Here is a 20,635-nt window from a genome sequence, read left to right as displayed (position 1 = left end):
TGCTTCAGGTCTTATAAGGCTGTAGACAAGGTGTAGACCAGGGCTGGGTTCTCATCAGAGGCTTGACTGGGAAGCATTTGCATCCATGCTTTATCAGGTTGTTGGCAGAATTCACTTGTAGTCAGAGGATTCATGGGAGCTTATTTCTTAAAAGCCAGCAATGAAGAAAGAGACACGCCAGCAAGATAGTCATGATAATCATGTACCTCCCATTGCCTCCACTACATTCCATTGGTTAGAAGTACATCATATGTCCTGTTTACACTAAAGGGGAATGGAGTATACAAAGTCAGGAACATGCGGATCATGGGGAACATCTTAATGTCTGTCCACCACCTATTTATTTTTTACTATCTGTAGAATTTATAGTGATGTTACGACTGAGTCCAGGCTTGCTCTGTGGTGTGGCAGGCCAACGAGTTGAGAGGCAAGATGTTGGGGTAAAAGAAAGGTGACTTTATTTGGAAAGCCAGCAAACTAAGGAGGTAGTGGACTATTTTCTTACCACCCTCCCCCAACTCCAGCGTGAAATTTGAGCTTCTTTTATGTTAGCAAAAGGGGAAAGTAAAAAGCGGTTGGAGTCCAAAGGTGACTGAATCTGGGGACATGTGAGGATCTACACCTGAGGGTCGTGGAAGTTCTCTGTCCTTGGTCAGTTGATCTTTGTGTACAGGAGTCTGCTCATATCATTCCTGTACGTCTTAAGCATAGCCATTTCCCGACATATCTCCTCATCTCCTTGGATGAGGGGGATTTCGGGTAAAAAGCAGTTTTTGCAAATCTTAGCTGTACCATGCCTGTGTGCAAGGCTAAGCAGAAGTTTCGAAGCTGTAAGTCACAGCAGGGAGGGAAATAGAAGCAGTATACAGTATACAGTAGCATGCTAAGTTTCTATTGTCAACTCTCTTATTTCAGATATCGTTAATTTGTGCCTTCTCGCTGTTTCTCCAACCGGTCTGGCTAGGGTTTTATCAATTGTATTGACCTTCCCAATCAGTTTGTGGTGTCATAGATGCTCCCTATTGCTTTTGTTTTCAGTGTAATCAATTGATGCTTGGATTTTATTATTTTCTTTTTATATTTACATTGGATTTCATTAGATTTTTTATTTTTCTAGTTTCTTAAGGTGAAAATTATAGTCATTGCTTTGAAACCTTTATTATTTTTTAATTTAGGCATTTAGTACTATAAGCTCCCTCCTAAATTATTCTTCTATGTCATCTCACAGATTTGGTATATAGTATACATCTTCTTACCCTTTTCTGTCTCAAAAATAATCTGTATTGCATCCTTAGTATTGTATTCACCTGATTTCAGGCCTACCTTTCCAGGTACACCATGGCTGCCAGCCCCCAATGGCAAACTTTTTTAAGGCTAACATCCATTTATATTACCTATGTTAGTCAGTACTCTCTAAAGAAAAAGAAGGAATAGGACCTGTATACACACATATATACACATACACAGAACAAATATATGTATACATCTTAATAAACCAATCCTAGTAGAACCAGTAGAATGATTCTATATAAAAAATCCTATAAAATCCTATAAATCCTAAACATCCTATAGCTAGAGAATGTAAACAACTCTGAGTTTATGCCTGTGTATGATCAGGACATTGTTACAGAAAAATTTATTGAATTTACCTCTAACCAGGTTGATATAAACATCCAATTATATTTACATATTCACTGTGCCTTTTAACTATGGCTTCATCAAATGTTTATTAATATTGCATTTGTTTTATTTCCATAATATTAATTTTTCAAGATTGAATGACCAATAATGCCAGTGTAATGGAATCTCCATATGAAATTCCCCAGGATAAAACGTCATTCTCTAAAAAGTTCCTGAAAATACATGTGCATTATAACATTATAACATTTTCAGAAACAGAAATATTTGTAAGAACATGAATTTGTAAGATATGTTCATGTGGGACAGTTGACTATATTTCACCTTATATTAAGATAGGAGGATGTTCACTGTTGTCTAACAAGGTCACTTGCTCATTAATGGTTCTGGATGTCTCTACTTTTTTTTCACTTTTTGGTAGAGCCTTTGCTCTGCTCCTATTCTTTTGGACCTCCCCCCATTCCTAGAACCCTGAAGAAGTTAACTACTTATAAGGAAATGTTCTTGTCTCTATGTTAACAGTGCACTTGCCCAATAAACTTGATGCCTGGGACTCCTGCTCCTGCCAAACAGGTTTTCTCACTCCTCAGGCTTGAAGCTGAGGCTCTCCTTGGTAAAATCAACCCAAATATTTTTGTCATTATTGATTTGTTTCATGGATTTGATGTGATTAAACTTTTATTCAATATCTTCTCTATGCCAGGCACTCTGCAAGATGCTGGGGATTAAGAAGTAAACAAGACAAGGGTGATTTTTTTAGAATGAATATGAAATCTTTATCAAAATTATGTAGAAATACATTAACAGAGAATTACGTCCATGTTGAGAGCAAGAAAATCCTGAAATTAATGAAGCAATCACAACTTTGGTGTCAGAGAAAGAAACCAGCATTGTTGTTTTTAAATGCACATTTTTAAAACATGCATTTTAAAAAATACACATTTTTAAAACATTAATGTCATTGATTTCTTAAAAGAAGGCATGCGCTGGAGGGAGACCATGCTGCCCTGTGTGCTTACAATGCCTAAGGTCCTTTTCTGAGAGGTTTCTGTGTTCACAGCCTCATTTTGTGAAGAAACAAAGCAAAGCAAAGCAAAGCAAACCAAAACAAAGCAAAACAAAACCAAACAAAACAACCAGCCAGCTCATCAGACCATCATGCTTTCCTGTCACTTGACTCCTGCTATTATGGGTCAGTTGACTTAGTTGAAAGGATTAACCTGTGAAGCAATCTGGAGAGTGAAATCCCTAGCCATTAGCCAATGAAATGCTCTGTTACTAAACTGTGCCCAATAAGAGTGCCCAATAAGAGCTAGTGACTAGCTCTCTTTGGAGAAAAACTTAAAGGAGCGGAAGCCAAGAGACCCATTTGAGGCTTCAGAAGTCATAGGACAGTAAAAGCCTTAAGACAGGTAACCTGAGGTGAGAAAGGCCAAGTGGGGAGACTATAGGTCGACAGAAATAGTTGAAGCAGAGATTAAGATCAACCCAGTGAAGTTGGGATAGAGTCCTCTGCACAGACAGCAACAAAAATTTACTCCTGAATGGGCTTCTGAAGGTTTTCCTGCTGGTTGTAAGAGCTGCTGTTAGTCCTCCAAGGATATTGTATGTCCTGAACGACCTACGGTTCCAGCTGCCTGGTTGAGTAGTTGCTAAGGCACAACTTCTTGGTCCTTCCCCTCCTTGTGTTTCTTTAAGCCAAAACCAACTAAGATAACTTGAAAATGTCATGGTTTTTGAAACCCGAATAAGATTGACCATTAAGAGCATCTATATGTTACAAATAAATCGTATAAAACAAATATGTCTGACAGTATTTAGTCATGTTACTTGTCTGTTGAACCGAAGCTGTCCATTTATTTCAGATTACCTGGAATCCAAAGGAAACGTAAAAGTAGTGCATATTCTCCAACTCACATTGTTAGAATTCGAATAACTGTAAGTGAGTTAAGAAAGTGAGAGGATATTATCTGAACTCATTCAGTTCTGATTTTCAATAAAACAAATTCAATTTATCTGTAATATGGTCCCTACTTAATAAAAAAGTATAAGTGACATCGAGTGGCAAATTTGGCTGTAAATCATGTACCTTGAGGTAAGAGTGAAACTAGTTTTATGGAATCTTTCTTGTCCTTTTTTCAACTATTCTAAAATCTAGTATTTTTTAAAGTTTAGATTTTTGTGCTTCTCTTTTAAAGGAACCCACCTGCAGCAAACACACTTGGGAGCTCAATAAATATTATGTAGCAAAGTCCAAAGAGGCTTACTCACAAAGAAGGGGCCCAAATCCCTCAGCTTTAGAATTATTCTTTATCTTTATGCGGTTTCTGAGACCCTTAGGGTCTTTTCCCTTCCTTTTCCCACAGTCTCCCTACTTAGCATTCATAGAAGCTACCTCTCCTTCAGGCTAGATTAATTTCAACATAAAAAAATTTCTCTCACTTTTTTTTGGCAGGGTGGGGGAGAGAGAAAAAGGAGTTAAACTTGGAAACGTGTACTTATCACTAATGTGCTTTATTTCCAGAGAGCACTGACCAAATTATTTTTTGTTGCCAAAAATAATTTTAAAATAATTGCACTTTATGATCTTGACAATTTATTTCTGCATGTGCCATCTTTGAGGAATACTCAAAGATGATCTTTTCCATTAATGAAGGCAGATTCACAAAATACTGTTGTTTATTCACTGGTTTGCATACTTACTATTGCAATGGAATCATGTAGCAGTTTCAGAGCACATAGTAGCCACCAAGAGTTCTGTACATAAATAAGATTTGAGGGAACCACAAAGAATCATTGTTCAAAACATAAGCCATGCTTTCAGGAAGGTTAAACCACACAGTTCATTCAAATTTTCCTATTCCTTTCTCTCCCCCTATTATACTAGATTGTGTTTATTTTGCAGTGGGGTCAAGGGTACAAGCCGAAGAAGACAATGGGTTGTTTTGCTGGAATAGGCCTGGCATGTACTAAATTGAATGTGTGTTACATTTGCTTATTTAAAAAATAAGTGCAGAGAAATACAAGAAGATAAGAAATGAATCAGCCAATATCCTTCCCTCTCTATCTGAAAATGTAAAGTAAGATAAAATTCTTTTCTATTCTGTCAGTAACAAAATGTGAGAGTAGTACTAGCAAATAGAGACTTTTTAATTTTATTTTTTGTGATTTTTTTTTTCTTATGGATCTATTATTTATTCTAGCTCTTCCATGTACTGTGGGATTCCTGGCAATTTAGTTAATCTCTCCATGATTCAGTTTCCCTCTTTGCAAAGTGGGGACAATAATATTAAATTTAGTCACTCATCGGCTGGTCCTAAAAATGGAGTTAACACAGGTAATTTTTAGCTCTTTCCTGTCCCTGAGTCCTCCTCCTCTTCTTTTCTTCATTCTCTTTGTATTTCATTCTTACAGACTAAGCAAGAGTTACCACTTCCTGTGCATTGTGCTTAAACATGTGCTTTCCAACATGACTTTTGAGTGAATGTACATGGTGCATTAATGCATCAAGGATAAGAACATCTACTGTGCTTTCAACGCATTGTCTTGCACTGCTGAGTGATCTGATGGCTTTTTTGTCTGTTAGAACCACATTAGGCTGACCATATATTCTCTTTTGTTTTTCTGAACCCATTATTCCCTATTATTTATACTCGGTATGTCTAGCTCTAGACCTGTGTTACGTTGTAGGGGCTGTCATAACAAAATACCAGACAGGGTGGCTTGCACTGAAAATGTATTTACTCAGAGTTCAGAAGCCTGAGATCCAGGTGTCAGAGGGTTGGTTTCTTCAGAGGTCCCTGTCCTCGGCTTGTAGATGGCTGGCTGCTCCCTGTGTGTTCACATGTTCTTCCTCTTGGACATGTCTGTGTCCTAATTTCCACTTCTTATAAGGGCACTAGTCACCTGCAATAACCTCATTGTAAGTCAATTACCACTTTAAAGGCTCCACCTCCAAACACAGTCACATTCTGAGGTACTGGGGTTAGGGTTTCACTGCATGAATTTGGGGGAGAAGATAATTTAGTTCACAATAGAACCTTACCTTGTTTACTAAGAACTCATATCTTAATTTTTCTGACCAACTTGATAACTTGTGAAATTTCTTAAACTTTTTTTTTCCCTTGGGGCTCCATGCTCAGCGGGGAGTCTGCTTGAATATCCTCTCCCCCTGCCCTTCCCGCTGCTTGTGTGTGTGCTCTCTCTCAAAATAAATAATAAATCTATTTATTATAATAGATTTATTAATAATAATAAGGACGTTTATAACTCAACACCCAGCAGAGTCATTAAACATCTGGCTATTTGTAAAATTGATTGGAAATTTTTTGCATTTCTATAATTTCACCTTTTAATTCTTTCAAAACTGTTGAATGACTACTATCTGGTCCCAACATATAAACACCTTATTCATTCATTCATTCATTCATTCATTCATTCATAGAACAATGAAGATAATAAAGCATTTAGTAGTTAAGAGAGAAGCTGGAAATGGAAGGGGATTTTAATGGATAACCAGAGAAAACTGAGGTAAAACGAGTTCAAAAATGTAGCTCAAGAAAAGTCACGCAGATCCTGACTTTCAGGACAGGTGGTAAATTGTGCCCTAAGTGGGCTATGTACCTTTTCAGAACTTTATTTACTTGTAAAGTGGGGATGGTAAAAACAATTATTTCACAGAGTTAAAGGATTAAATAAGACAACTTAGATGAAAAAAGTTATGAAGCTATGAAGTACTATACAGATAGAAGTTATTTTAAAGTATAATTGCAATGTTTATTCTAGTTCTTTTGATTTGTCTTTGTCAGACAAAGAAGCAGTATTATTCCTTAGTTAGCATAACTAATATAATTAACTTAGTTAGCAGAATTAATGTAATCTGTCATGTATTTCATGTTTTTCACAAGGGCATAATTTGCACTGCAATCATCAGGTAGTGGGAGATAGCTGGATTAAAAAAAAAAAACTCTGTTCAAAATGTCTGTCTCTATGTTTTAGTCTAGTCTGTTCTGCGGTGTTCTTATCCCTAGTGAATATGCAGTTGTCACTCTGGGCACACGCATGTTTGTGCATGTGTGTGTTAAGTAAGGTGTATGTTCCTTTTCTTCTGGGTATGAACCTATGAGTTGTTGATTCCTCTTTTGCCTTGGGAAAGATAGAAAAAAAAATCCATCTTTTTTTAATTAAAACTTTTTTTCAAAAATTCAAGTATAGTTGACACACAGTGTTATATTAGTTTCAGGTGTACAACAGTGATTCAACTTCTCTGTACACTTTCTGTGCTCACTACAAGTGTATCTACCACCTGTCACCATATAACAGTCTATCCCTGTGATGTGTCTTTTATTTCCATGACTTATTCATTCTGTAAGTAGAAGCCTGCTTCTCCCTCTCCCCTTCACCCATTTTGCCCATTCCTTACCTCCATCCTTCTGGCAACCATCAGTTTGTTCTCTATATTTATAGGTCTAATTCTGCTACGAAATCCATCTTTTTTAAGGTACTTAAAATTTTCATTCTAAGCAAACAAAAGCAGGCAAAGTTAAGTAGTCTGAAATACATACGTCTATGACTAGCTCATTAATTAGAATGTGGGTCTCACACCAACTTATGAAGATCATTGGCTCAAATAATCTCTTCCATTTGTTCAAGGCTAATGATGGTGATGTTGTTGATTTTTACTCACCCCAGCACTGTAGAAACCTAACAGTATGTGACTATTGTAAGTCCTATATATAACCGTATACTATAGAGTTATGTCTTAGTTTGGGTTCCCCAGGAAGCAGAGCTCGAGACAAAGACTTTTTTTTTTTTTTTTTTTTTTAATTTTTTTTTTAAGATTTTATTTATTTATTTGACAGAGAGAGATCATAAGTAGGCGGAGAGGCAGGCAGAGAGAGTGAGAGGGAAGCAGGCTCCCTGCCGAGCAGAGAGCCCGATGTGGGACTCGATCCCAGGACCCTGAGATCATGACCTGAGCCGAAGGCAGCGGCTTAAACCACTGAGCCACCCAGGCGCCCCCAAAGACTTGTTTTTAAACACTTTATTGAGCAAGATGAGCCTAGGGAGCAAAGACATCTGAAAAACAACCTGAGGGTTTTGAAGGGTCAGGGGTGGGAGGTTGGGGGAACAGGTGGTGGGTAATGGGGAGGGCACGTTTTGCATGGAGCACTGGGTGTTGTGCAAAAAGAATGAATACTGTTACGCTGAAAAAATAAATAAAATGGAAAAAAAAAAAGACATCTGATAGGTGGAACAGAGCAGGAAATAAGAGGGATGCAAAATGAGAATGTACTGTCAAGCAGATATCTCTACAGACAATTAGCTGCTCAATCATTTCAACCATATAAAATGTGTCTTAAGACTGTCTTTCTCTGATAAGGACCTATTTGACTTACTGCTGGTCAAATAATTGGCCTGCTTCTATTTCAGCCCACATAGTGGCAGCAATGGAGAACACCTGGGCAGAAGGCAAGAGGCTTCTGGGACTGGTCTGAGGCAAGGCACTGTCAAGGGCCACATGCACTGAAGTGTTTGAAGGTACATGGACCGATTGTCTCACCCGTGGATGGAATAAAAGAGAAATGAAGTGAGGAGAATCTGAAGGGGGGCATAAGACATATCCAACACACTGTGTGTGTGTGTGTGTGTGTGTGTGTGTGTATACATGCAAAAAACTGGGGATAATTAAAGGTCCCCCCCCCCCAATATCAAGAGTCACATGCTCTACTGACTGAGCCAGTCAGGTGCTCCCTGGGTAACTAAAGTTTACTGTTGAAATCAATATTATTTCTGGGAAGGATTTATAGTGAAGAGATATTCTATATGCTCGTATTTAGAAATATGAAGCTCTTTACAATGTGGATGGCATTCTATGTATTCTAAAGTGCTTACCTACCCAATTTAACAGATTTCGCAGAGGAAATACAACATTCGTGGGTCCAATTTTATGTTTTCCTTTTCTTTTTGAAAGTTAGGAGAAATAGTAATGACTGAAAAATAGTGGCATTTGGGGAATTGCCTTAATAAGTTACCAGACAGTTTAACATATGTGCTGGTAGGTCCACCCTGAGAGGGAAAACATGATATTATATTTAAAAGGCGTCATGTAGTGAGAAAAGAACATCTTTGGAATTAAAGAAGCAGTATTATTCCTTAGTGACTTTTTGTTAATGATCAATTTAATGGCATAGAGAGAGAGATTTCTGTTTTCCTAGAAAGCCCAATGCTTTTGGATATAATGCCGTATTCTGGGGCCAATGTCTGGGCTCCATTGCTTGCTTGTCTAGGTTTGGACAAGATGGTGGTATCAACTAGTCACCTGCATTTTAAGAAAACTTCTTGCTGTAATTATAGTTATCATGGCCATACATTGATACAACTTAAGATTTTTCCAGATGACTATGCGGCTTTGCAAACCTCTGGTGACGAGGTAAGTTTTAGTAACCTTTGTTTTTTAGGAACAACAATTTCAAACAGCATCACAAGTTGTATTGAAAAGGCTTTCTATTGGGTGAATTTTACTGAGAAAATCCATTTGTTTGATATTAATTACAAAGAAGTTATTTCTCAGATGAGTGGGGTCTAGAGAAGAAGGCAAAGTCTGTCTTGGTATAGATGTCATCTTTCAGTGCCAAGGTCAAATATCTAATGATGTTAAGTGTAGTAGTTACATTTTGAACAGAAGAAAGTATTTTTCTAGCTGGAAGAATATAGTGTGTTGTGACTACCTATTTATTACCATAATCTATGATTCAAACTTCTTCCCATGTGACAGTGGTACACAAGTTATCAGTGAGTTTAACTAATTCACCTGTTTATTTGCCATTGTAAACTTTTTTCTTGAGTTGTAAATAATTTCCAGATGTTTTAGCCTCTCCTACAACTGTATGGCATATTTCCATCCGCCACAGCTACTAACGGACACAGATTTAAAGAAGGGGGACTTACTTGCTTTATTATAATTATTACATGCATTTTAAATGATAAAAGTGATCTGACAGAAACTTTAGGAATAGGAAAAAGACTTAAAAATCATTTATAAGCCTGCAACACTTATAAAATCACTGTTACTCTTGTGGGTATTTTCTTCCAATTATTTTCCATATATATATATATGAATGAAAATATAGTTTACATAGCATCTAGTTTACAGAACATGTTGTTCACATAATTGTTAAGCCTTCTCTTTCCCAGCTAAGGAAAACTATACCTGCTCTCCTAGTGTGAGTAAAATGGGTTACTTTCTAAGGGGAATGTTGGTAACGTAAGTGATGGAAGATTTAATATACTCTTTGGTTTAGCACTACCATGCCTAGAAAAATTTTGAAGGACATAAAAGATATTATTATTTTCATGAATATTAAGAATATTTGCCAGTGCTTTATAATACTGAAAGTTGAGTATGACCATAGTGATCTAAAAAATATGTGATCTAAAAAAGAAATAGTTAAATAAACCATAGTATAACAACACAACGGAATAACTTAACTATTAAAATTATGTTATAGGAGTGAGTATTTTGATTAGGGAAGATGTTTATGGTCTATAGTTAAGGGAAGATTTAGACTAAAAAACCAGTGTATTCTATACCATTCCAGAAAAAAACCTGTATGTATCCATATATAAAGGGAGACAATGAAAGGCTAATAGTGATTGCCTCTGGTTTATGAGATTATCATTAAGACAATTTGGGTTCAGTTGCAAGTAAAAAAAAGATATTCTAGGAAAGAAATGAATGTGAGACTTCAGTGCTTACAAAATCACTGGAAGAGCTAGAGAAGCAGGCTCTTGACTGAGTTTCCAGAAATGACTCCTAGACTTGCTAAGTTGTCTGCTTTCTCTGCCATGATCTGAAAACTGCCGCCATGATCATTGGCTCCAGGACTAGATGAACTCAGCGGAGATCCATACCAGCAAAATGGTGCAGCCACTAAGGCAGGGAACACTCACTGTTATCTCTGTTAGCACTACTAACAGAAAAACCAATGCCAGCAGGACTGTGCCTGACAGCAAGAAGTAGAGGCATAGACACAACCTCTTTCCAGCTTCCAAATCTGTGTGGGTATATCTGCTTAGTGGAAGCTAGGACACACATGGACACCGAGCTCCATGTGTCTTTTAATCGAGAGCTCTCCATCATCCAAAAGTGCCATGGGGCATTGGAATAGAGTTGTGAACCAATATGCCATAACGGACCTAAAAACTGATTTCAATGTCATCCTTTTTAATGTGATGTTTTCTAAGGTTATCAGCATTGAGCATATCTTTGTGACTGGAAAGAAAAAAAAGATTTTATATTGGGATGTCTCACTGTTACTACACAGGCTAAATATCCATCACTTTTAATAGCCACTTCTTAGATTCTCAACTGAAAAAAAAAAAAGAAAAAATTCCCATGCTTTCCCTCTGCAAAGTGAGGTCCAATTCTAAATAGTTTCTGTGTTGATGTAAAGTTACTGAAAATACTTAAACCTGTATGAGACTTAAAAACAAAACCACCAATGTAAAAGGAAAAAACTTGTGACCTGTAGAATGAGGATCAGGGGCACATGTATTTAGGGGAAAAAAAGAAAACAATTTTTCATCTTGATGCAACGATGACACACAGTATTACCTTGTTGGCCAACTTACAACATGACAAATAAAAATGCTTCCTTATAATTTTCCTATGAGGACTGAACAAAATGTATTTAGAAAGTGAATCTTCTTGAGTCAATCATGTAAGATTCTACCTGTCAAACATGGCAGATTTAGGTTGGTGATACTTATAACTTCTCTACCAAAAGAGAGCAGCTTGAACGTAAAAATAGTTTTGTGCTCTAAGGAGGAATGCTATTTCTTTCCTTGTGATATGCATCTGCAGAGTCACCTCTCTCCAGAAAACGCACTCAGTTTGATTTTATTGCTTTTTAATCTGGACTTTTTTTAAAGATTTTATTTATTTATTTGACAGAGAGAGAGCACAAGTAGGCAGAGAGGCAGGCAGAGAGAGAGGAGGAAGCAGGCTCCCTGCTGAGCAGAGAGCCCAATGCGGGGCTCGATTCCAGGACCCTGAGATCATGACCTGAGCCGAAGGCAGAGGCTTAACCCACTGAGCCACCCAGGCGCCCCTTAATCTGGATTTTTGAGGTGTTAGCTGGGTGCCTACAAATGTGCAACGTGACACACAAATTCAACGGTAGGAATGGTTCTTTGAAAACTTTCTTTTTAGAGCAATGCATTGAGACACCCACATTTTTATAAGGAGAAAAACTGCAGATTTGGTGTAGTCGGGGCAGGAGACATGTGAAGTTGTGCTAGCCGGTGAGTTGTGGATATATATGATCGGTGTCTCTTCCAGGCTGAAATACATAAAAGACATTCAGGTGTCTCTTTCCCTGTTGGGGTGGTGAAGAAAGTCCACTATTCTTGATATTGCAGCTATAAGACGACAGGTGGCCATCATCTAAGACCCAAAGTGAGGTGCACCCGACTGCACCACTCCTGACTTGTCTCCAGCTTACACTGGACATGTGAATGAGACATGACTGTTACCTTGTCAAATCATCATTTGATATTTAGGTATTTGTTACTTGAGTATAACCTAGATAATCCTGGCCAATACATAGAACTTGCTTACCCTTCTCATTTCGTGTTTTGTCCTCTTCCTTACATTCAAAGCTTCAGCCAGATGGAATTTCAAGTTTCTTGAACTTGCCCACCTCTGATCCTCTGATGCTAGCTCCTTTCTTGATTGCTTCTCCAGTTCTTCTTCATTTATATAACTTTTCATCCTCCTTTCCTCAATCAGGACATCACTTCCTCTGGGAAACTTCTTTTGATCGTTCAAGTCTGCATCAGATGCCCTTTCTATAGCGACTTGAATTTCCCCTCCACTTATCACACTATGAATTCTCTGCTTATTCTTCTGTCCCGTATCTAACCATATATTTTTGACGGCTATTATAGTCCTCATATGAAGACTAATACCAGCCACATGGTAAGCTCTCAGTAAAGATCTACTGAAAGATCTTTACTGAGAGCTTACCATGTGGCTGGTATTAGTCTGAAAAACAACCTGAGGGTTTTGAAGGGTCAGGGGTGGGAGGTTGGGGGAACAGGTGGTGGGTGATGGGGAGGGCACGTTTTGCATGGAGCACTGGGTGTTGTGCAAAAAGAATGAATACTGTTACGCTGAAAAAATTAATAAAAAGGGAAAAAAAAAAAAAAAAAGATCTACTGAAAGAACGACTGAATGAACAAACTCACCCAGCTGGGGCTAAGCTTGGAGGGCTAGGGCAGAAGGCAGAGCGGCGAGACAGCGGGGCAACAACTGTAAGCCTGCACGTGGATTATGGTTCTCCATCTCTGCTCTCCTGCCTGCTTGGCTGCTGGGACCAGAGCACCCTTCCCGAGTCGCTCTCTCCCTGTTGGCTTGTCATAATTTATCAAAGGTATGTTTGTGTCGATTGCCAAAGATTAAAAAAAAAAAAAAAATCCAACTGGCTCCCGAATACTAAGTGGCAAATGTTTACTATAAGCCAGAGGAAGACAGGCTGTTCCTGTGCTGTATTTTGCTTCTGTGTAAGAAGAAAATTAATCTAAAATTTGATTGCTATAATGTCAAGGAGGATCAGAGCATATCTGTCTGTTTCTTTTTGAAGTATCCTTTGTACTCCAAGTAATTTTCTTAAAATGGGAGCTGTCTGTTCCAGATTGGAAAAGCTGAAAGAAGGCATGCCACATAATGTATTTTTCTTTTGTTTCTGTTTTCTTCTGGGTTTGGTAATCCAGGAACACCACTTCCCTCTGCTGAGTGATGCTGGGATAAAAATAGTGGTCATTTGTGAATGCATACCATTGTTAAAATGCACCCTGTATATTTTAGTGAAAGTCATTCACCCAGAAATCTTGTTCCAGCTAGCAAACTGATTCAATCACTGAAAGTAGATGACTTGATTAAAAAAAATCAAATAAAATACCAATTTCCCATTTTCCTCTTCATTTTAAGCCTATTCGTTAATGTTCTTTTCTTATATTTAAAATTCTACTGGGCTCAAGTAAAATGCAGTCAGATAATTAGAAAAGAAATTAAAAAGAAATGCAATGGTTGGATGTTTTTTAGAAGCTCAGAAAAGGCTGAGTGTATCCATTGCCATTTGCTTGAGTCTATTAGGGAGTTAGAGTGCAGAATATTGAATCCAAGCATTGCGATTTTTCTAGATGTCAGCATTAGTAGCCAGAGGGCTTGCTCTTCATCAAGACAATATTCACCCTTCATAAGCTTGGGCCTGAATAAATAGAAAGTATTGATTAAGAGAAGAGAGGATGGGGAATATTTTTGATGTTTCTTCAGTAATAGTACTCTTGGGTGTTTGTTATTTGCATTACTCTCTGTTGAGAGCCTCAAGGGAGTTTCTCCAGAAATGCTCTGTGGTCTGCCTTTAGTAATAAGCCCTTTGGGTAAGTAAAACAGAAAGAGAAAGCTTTTTCCCTGCCTTTGATGTGTATATTGGAGAGATAATACACAGAGAATTCAAGCCCTGCTAGAAAGCAGCAAGGGAATATGGGCAAGACAAACTGGTATAAAGTAGGGTCTATGGAATAAAGAATCAGACACTGTGGGGAGAGCACCGCACTGAGTTTGAGAATCTGGGATCTGGATTGCTTAGGCTCAAATCTCATCATTGCTATTTATATTTAAGGTGTGACTTTAGGGAAGTCACATAACCTCTAGACAAAATAGGGATGAGATATTCACCCAATTTTGTTCTCAAGATGAAATGAGACTTAATAGAAGACTCTGTTTTACTCACAGTATCTCTTTTGCATGATAACTGTAACAGGAATAGTAGCATAACCACAGAGTTTCAGTCACAAAATTGCCTATTCATCCATATGGATTATGTACACATCATTCCTGAAGTCAACAACTCGAAGATGCAGGTTGGGGAGGATTCTGCAGACATCGATGACCATAAACATAGATTAAAGAGCTTTATCTTGAAAAATGATAAGACTTGGAAATACTGTATTTCCAAAAGAAAAGATTAAGGGGAAAATGTGTTTGGTGCTATAAAAACTGGAACTCGGAATAAGCAGTAATCTAACAGACTACTCTTTAACAGCACTACTATTTTCCTTTCATTACTATTACCCTGGACATGAGAAATTACGTTGCCCAACTACTGGAACCTAGAAGGACCAAGTGTCATTATGATTGCCTCATAGCAATCCAAATCATTCCATATTTGGCTAATATGCTTTTAGATTAATAAAACATGTATTGTTTTGAGTGCTGGTTCTCATTTACAGGTGAATGTAGAAAAATGGCAGCTGCAGTGAATAGAGAACAATTACTTCCTTCTCTTTTTGGCTTTTTTGAGTTCTCAAGGAGGTACAGCAGAAAAATCAAAACCAGATGGCTCTAAAGGAGATTACATTGATTTTTTTAATTTATGTCCTATTTCTAATAAAAAGACTTTAAAGTAACTCAAACTCTCAAATCATTTGCAGAGTAGAAACTTCTTAGTATTCTGGATGGAAGTCTCTCTAGAGGAAAATGTCATTTCCATTGCTTTACAAAGCAAATCTTGTGGTTCAGTGGTTTAGAGACTTTGTTTGGTTCTTGCATGATGAGGTCCAATGAATTTAATTGCTGTGTCACGAACCCCACCTTAGTCCTGTTCAAAGCATCTAGAAAATAGAAGCTGTCAGAAGAAAAGCATCCGAAACATGTTCTAGATTATCCTCAAAGTTCTTAGATAAAACTGGATAGAGACATGTCCATCAATAATTAACCACTTGCATTGTTGAAAGGGAACAACACATTGACAGAGATGAAGACAATGAGCTTTTTTGAGAAAGTGGCTAGGCTTTCCACTCTGACAGAGCTAATCTATTTGTCTCATGTTTTCTTTCTGATGTATGCACAGAAATGATCTATGATACAAATCTATGGTTCACAAGCAGCCTATGTAATTTGCAGGGCTCCATGCAAAATGAAAATGTAGGCTCCTCGTTCAAAGAGCAGGAAGAATGCTTTTTCTTCTTTTCCCAGGTTTGTTTCCCTACCTGTGATAGTCTTGTGTATTAGTTATTTAGTATCTTGCTTCCCCGGCAAGGAGTTACTTGCGAGGCAAGTGTAGACCCTTAGAAAAGCCCAGGGCTCTGCTCTGTCACTTGGCAAGCAGAGCATTTTAATCAGACCCCAAACCTCTGGGAGGGAAGACTAGGCACCAGTGTTTGCAAATCTTCCCAGGTGATTCTAGTTTGTGAATAGGATCAAGAACCACTGTTCAACTTAGAGACCAGTCTGATGTGGACTACGTTCTTCCACAATAGGAGCCTTTTCATTGTCAGAATAAATTTCAAGTCACCTTGTATCATTTCCAGCTAATATGTAATATTTACAATTATATCTACATATAAATGTGGTCAAGCTAACGCCAGTTTCTCCCATATGCACTAACTCATCATAATGGACCTCTACAGACATTTTAAGGAGCAGCATGTATGCATGCAAGTCACATGACTTATTCCATCTACAGATCATGCTGGGTGTCTGGTGAAATCACTGTAGGACCTCCCTTGGCCAATCTCTCCAAGTTATATCTGTGTATGAATTAGTTCATCATGAAATAGCGTACTTGAACTGAGCTTCCCTTCTTTATTAAGATTTAAAGACACACCCTCACCCTTTATAAAGACAAATATGAGCAATACCGATTTGAAGGAATGTCTCTGAATTTCCCACAACTGTAATTGAAGAGAGTGCTTAGTATTAATTCAGATATGCCCCCCCCCTGGGACAAGCTGAATAGCTGTCACTCGACTCTCCCTTAGCACAAATAGAGGGGCTGCTAATCGTAAGTTTAAATGACCGTTCCTTAAACAAACATTCATTTTGCAGTTGTTCTGTGCAAGGCGTGCTTCTCATTCCAGAGGACATGGCAGTAAATTAAAACAGATATAAATTTTTGCCTTTATGAAGCTTACATTCCAATGGGGGAGACAGACAATAAAATAAATGAGTTTAAAAATTAGATGATGATACAAGTTTTGGAGAAAAATAACACAAAGAAAGGGAATAAAGACAGTGAGGTAGCAACATAGCGGGGGTGGTGGTGGTGATTTTTAAATGGGATAGCCAAGAAAGACTTACTGAGAAGGTGACATTTTAATAAATATTTGAAGGAGCTGAAGCAGCTGGCCAAGAATGTATCTGGAGAACAGCAAGTGAAGAGCCTGGTGTTTCCCAGGAAAAGCAGCAATTCTGTTTTTCTGGAGTAGAGGGCTAGAGGTTAAGAGAAATTCTAGTAGAAGGTGAAGTTGGAGAGATTGTTAGCTTCTGTTGCTAAAGGTGTTGGCATACACTCGAGCCACTTTAAGGAGAGTCTTATCAAAGAATCACTATCTGATGACTACTTGGACCAGATAACTTTTATGGGTCCTAATGAGATCCTATGATACTGGGTTGCTGTGAAGATGCACCTTATTCTTACCGGGGTAGGTTTCTTCAAATTCCCACTGGGCGGAGAAAGGATAAAAAAGTCAAACTTGATCTCCTCTTTATTGAAATGTAAACTCATGGAAGGCAGAGCGGTACAGTTTTGTTCACTGCTTTGTCCCCAGGACCCGAAAGTGTGCAAAATGAATATTTGTAGCAAAATAAATATTTGTTTAAAGAAAAATAATGTAAGCTTATAATCAATCCATATCTCCTCTATTCTTGCTAAAGATAAGTTAACTGAAAACCATCAACTTGTTCAGAGCTAAAAAGAATGATTTGTGGTTGTAATATGCATAGACCTTTCTTTTATAATCATGAACATATTTTAAAGAATGAAGACAACTGGTCACATTACAATTTTGGCGCTTAAAATCCTGTTTTTTTCAGGAGCAAATCTCTCTTCTTTTAGTTCCCCGCGTGCTCCAGTTTCTCACTTCTTTGTTCAAATCTCACTTTATTCAAATGCCATTTTCCGTGACCACCTTTTCCAAACATGCCTCCCCTCCCCTGACTACTTTCTCTTTCCTTTCCTTTTTTATTTTTTTCTTCATAGAGGTTATGAACGGAATTGTGTCCCCATCAAAACGGAACTCCTAGCATCTCACATTGCAAGCTTATTTGTAAATAGGGTCTTTGTAGATGTAGCCAGGTTAAGATGAGATTATTAGGGTTGGTCTTAGTCTGAAAAGACGGTGTCCTTTCAAAAAGGAGCAATTTGGACACAGACATAGACATGGACAGAAAGAAGAGTATGTGAAGAGACAGGAAGAAATCACCTCTGTGAAGACAGAGGATGGAGGTGATGTACCTACAGGCCAAGAAAAGCCAAGGATTGCTGGGAAACCACCAGAGGCTAGGAAAGGCAAGGAAGTGTCCCTCCAGGTTGTGGAGGGAGCACGGCCTTGCAAAGAACTCTATCTTGGATTTCTAGTCTCCGAACTGTGAGATAATAGTATCGGTTGTTTGAACTCGTCTCTTGTGTGGCACTTTGTTGTGGCAGCTCTAGGAAATGAATATACCACTTGACATATACCATTTATTTGTTGAACTTCTGTCTGGCCCTGCCAGATTCCAAGTTCCATGAGGAAAGAGACATGATGTATTTTGTTTACTTTGTACCCCAAGTACTTAGAACAGTCCTTGGCACTCAATAAGTATTTGCCAAATGTAAGGATAAAATATTTTATTTTTTTTTCCTATCCTTTTCTTTGCTGTTGTTTGTTTTTTCTTATCTAAAGATAAGTCCAAGTTCAGGATTGGAGAGGTAGGAAAAAGTTTCAATAACTGAAAAAGAGTAGAGAGGAAAGTTTTACTTCATATCCTATTATGGTTCCCTAAAAAAAATACTCTGTGGTAGAAACTAATTCTCTGGTAGCGAGAGTCTGAAAGATTTCTGAGCATGTCTAGGAAAGCCCTAGGACCAGGATGGAGACATTGGCTGTCCAGGAGGCTCTGTTGGGTATTAGGATTAGGATATCCTGTATGTTGTCAGCCTCTTGCCTGTTGATTGTGCAACTCAAATTAAGTGACAAAATTTCTGGCAGGATTGCTTCATTTCCTTCCCCTTTGCTGTCACTGACCTCTGCTGTTATAAAGCAGCACCTCTGCTCACCTCTTAGGGCTGCCCTCTGATTTCCCACCAGGAAAATGCTCAGTAACAAATCTCATAGTTCTGGAAAATAAAAAAAATAACCCCTAAGCCTCAAAGATCACAGTGACTTCCGGCACTCACCTCCTAAAATGGCTTCTTAGGTTTGGAAACTCATCTGTGAGAACTTCACACAGGGTCACAAGTCTTCAGCCTTCAGTGTTACCAACAGAGTCTGATGTGCTCAAAAGAGAAAAGGAAACTTGACGCAGCTTCCGCCTTCCCTTGGCCCCTAGATGTGCCTCCTGTAATAACTTGCTGCAAACTCTAGTTACTGAGCTCACGCTATGGCTGGCTGTCTTTCTTTCTTCCTTCCTTCCTTCCTCCCTCCCTCCCTCCCTCCCTCCCTCCCTTTCTTTCTTTCTTTCTTTCTTTCTTTCTTTCTCCTTTTCTTAAATGTAAAATAAAGCATCCGTGCTTCCACTAATATTCACTCTTATCTAACTCAACCACCTCATCTGACCAAAGCCTGAGGGGGAAAAAATTCTATCCCTTCGTTTAGATGAGCAATCTAATATGCCTCACAAATAAAAAATTAAGATTAATGATTTCAGTGAAGTCTTTCTGATAAGGCAGCAGCATAATATTCTAAAATAGAAAGAATAAAAACAAAGAACATGTTCGTGCATAAATAGCCCTTTTAATACATGAGTTTTGGAAAGTCTCGTATTTCATGAATCATTCGCTTGTTTTATCTTGGTGTTATACAAGCATTTCAAAAACAAGACTGTGTAAATGTTGCCACCTACTGTTTGCCTGGAAACATACTCGTGTAATTCGCTTTACATAACTATACTCTTCCTTCTAACTGCATTTCTTTTTCTACAAAGACCATTTTTATCTCAATTCCTTCTACTTTTTGCTTTATTAAATGACTTACATTTATGTACTCTACAAAATAATCAGAGGAAATTGGGAAATCCTGAGGAAGTGACATGATTTTCTCCTTAAATCTTCCCCAGTATATAGAAATAATTTTTAGGTTTGAAAAGATATACAGTATGTGCCATTGAAACCCCATATGAAAAATACTCAGTTGCCAATCAAATTCAAAGAAGTTAAGATTATGGGATTGCTCTTAGTTTTAAGATTCAAATTTAGGATATTTATAAGGCAAATATCTGCTTTTCCCCCTGTAAACATATTTAGATGTCTCTGATTATCAAGGTCTTTTTATTAGGATAAAATGCCAATTATTCCACTAACCAATATTTACTTCATAGTTTCATGAGGTGTGTGTAGCATTATTTTAAGTGTGGTGTTGATTCAAACTAGAAATAAAGTAAAATTTTTAAATCTTTGCAACCCTATTTCAAGCTAATTTGGATGCACTCAGATAATCTACGGCTTGCAGATAAATAACTGTTCTAGACCCAATAATAATCATAATTAAAATCAGTGAATTGTTTTACAACATATAATTTTTGTTTTATTTTAATAAATTTGGTCCTAGTAACAATACTGTGAAGTAATTAGTACAAAAATTTTTCCATTTTACATATAAAGTAAGACCAAAGGAAATCAAGGTACTCATTGAATACTACAAAGGCCAAAATAACTATAAATTCAATTCTCTTAACTCTTAAGCTTATTTACTTATTATTCCTTATGAACTAGTTAATTTACATGGTAGGTACTAAAGTCTTTTTCAGCTTTTGCCTATTGAGGATTAATTTTAAAGTGTTTTAAAAAATCATGCCATCCGCCTCCAAATCTTTGAGCAAGTCTCTAATAACTGAGATGTACTGAAATTATTATTATCCTTTGAAACTGATCTGGAGAAGCGGGTCCCAAAATGCTACCCTCCCTATGTATGTGCTTAATACTTGGTTAGTGAAGAACAGATCCTTTAAAAT

The 20,635-nt window shown here is 37.6% G+C and overlaps 1 protein-coding gene across 20 annotated transcripts in view; it reads left to right on the top strand.

The window, feature by feature from the left end:
• Positions 1 to 20,635, top strand: part of LGSN (lengsin, lens protein with glutamine synthetase domain) — a 134,713-nt gene that overhangs the window by 67,087 nt on the left and 46,991 nt on the right. For 9 of the 20 annotated variants that reach the window (XM_046005370.1, XM_046005365.1, XM_046005363.1 and 6 more), the window contains one exon: positions 9,036 to 9,070. The exons of 3 other annotated variants lie outside the window; for them this stretch is intronic. The gene's annotated coding sequence lies outside the window, so the exon portion shown is untranslated. Of the gene's footprint in view, positions 1 to 16; positions 4,976 to 8,070; positions 8,179 to 9,035; positions 9,071 to 12,859; positions 13,074 to 20,635 lie in introns of those variants that run through there. 8 more of the 20 variants (XM_046005373.1, XM_046005378.1, XM_046005372.1 and 5 more) reach the window with 7 other exon arrangements.

Source organism: Meles meles, chromosome 5 (assembly GCF_922984935.1).
Source record: "Meles meles chromosome 5, mMelMel3.1 paternal haplotype, whole genome shotgun sequence".
Classification (NCBI taxonomy): Eukaryota; Metazoa; Chordata; class Mammalia; order Carnivora; family Mustelidae; genus Meles; species Meles meles.
The sequence above is the reverse complement of the archived record's forward strand: the minus strand, read 5'-3'. Positions and strand labels throughout refer to the sequence as shown.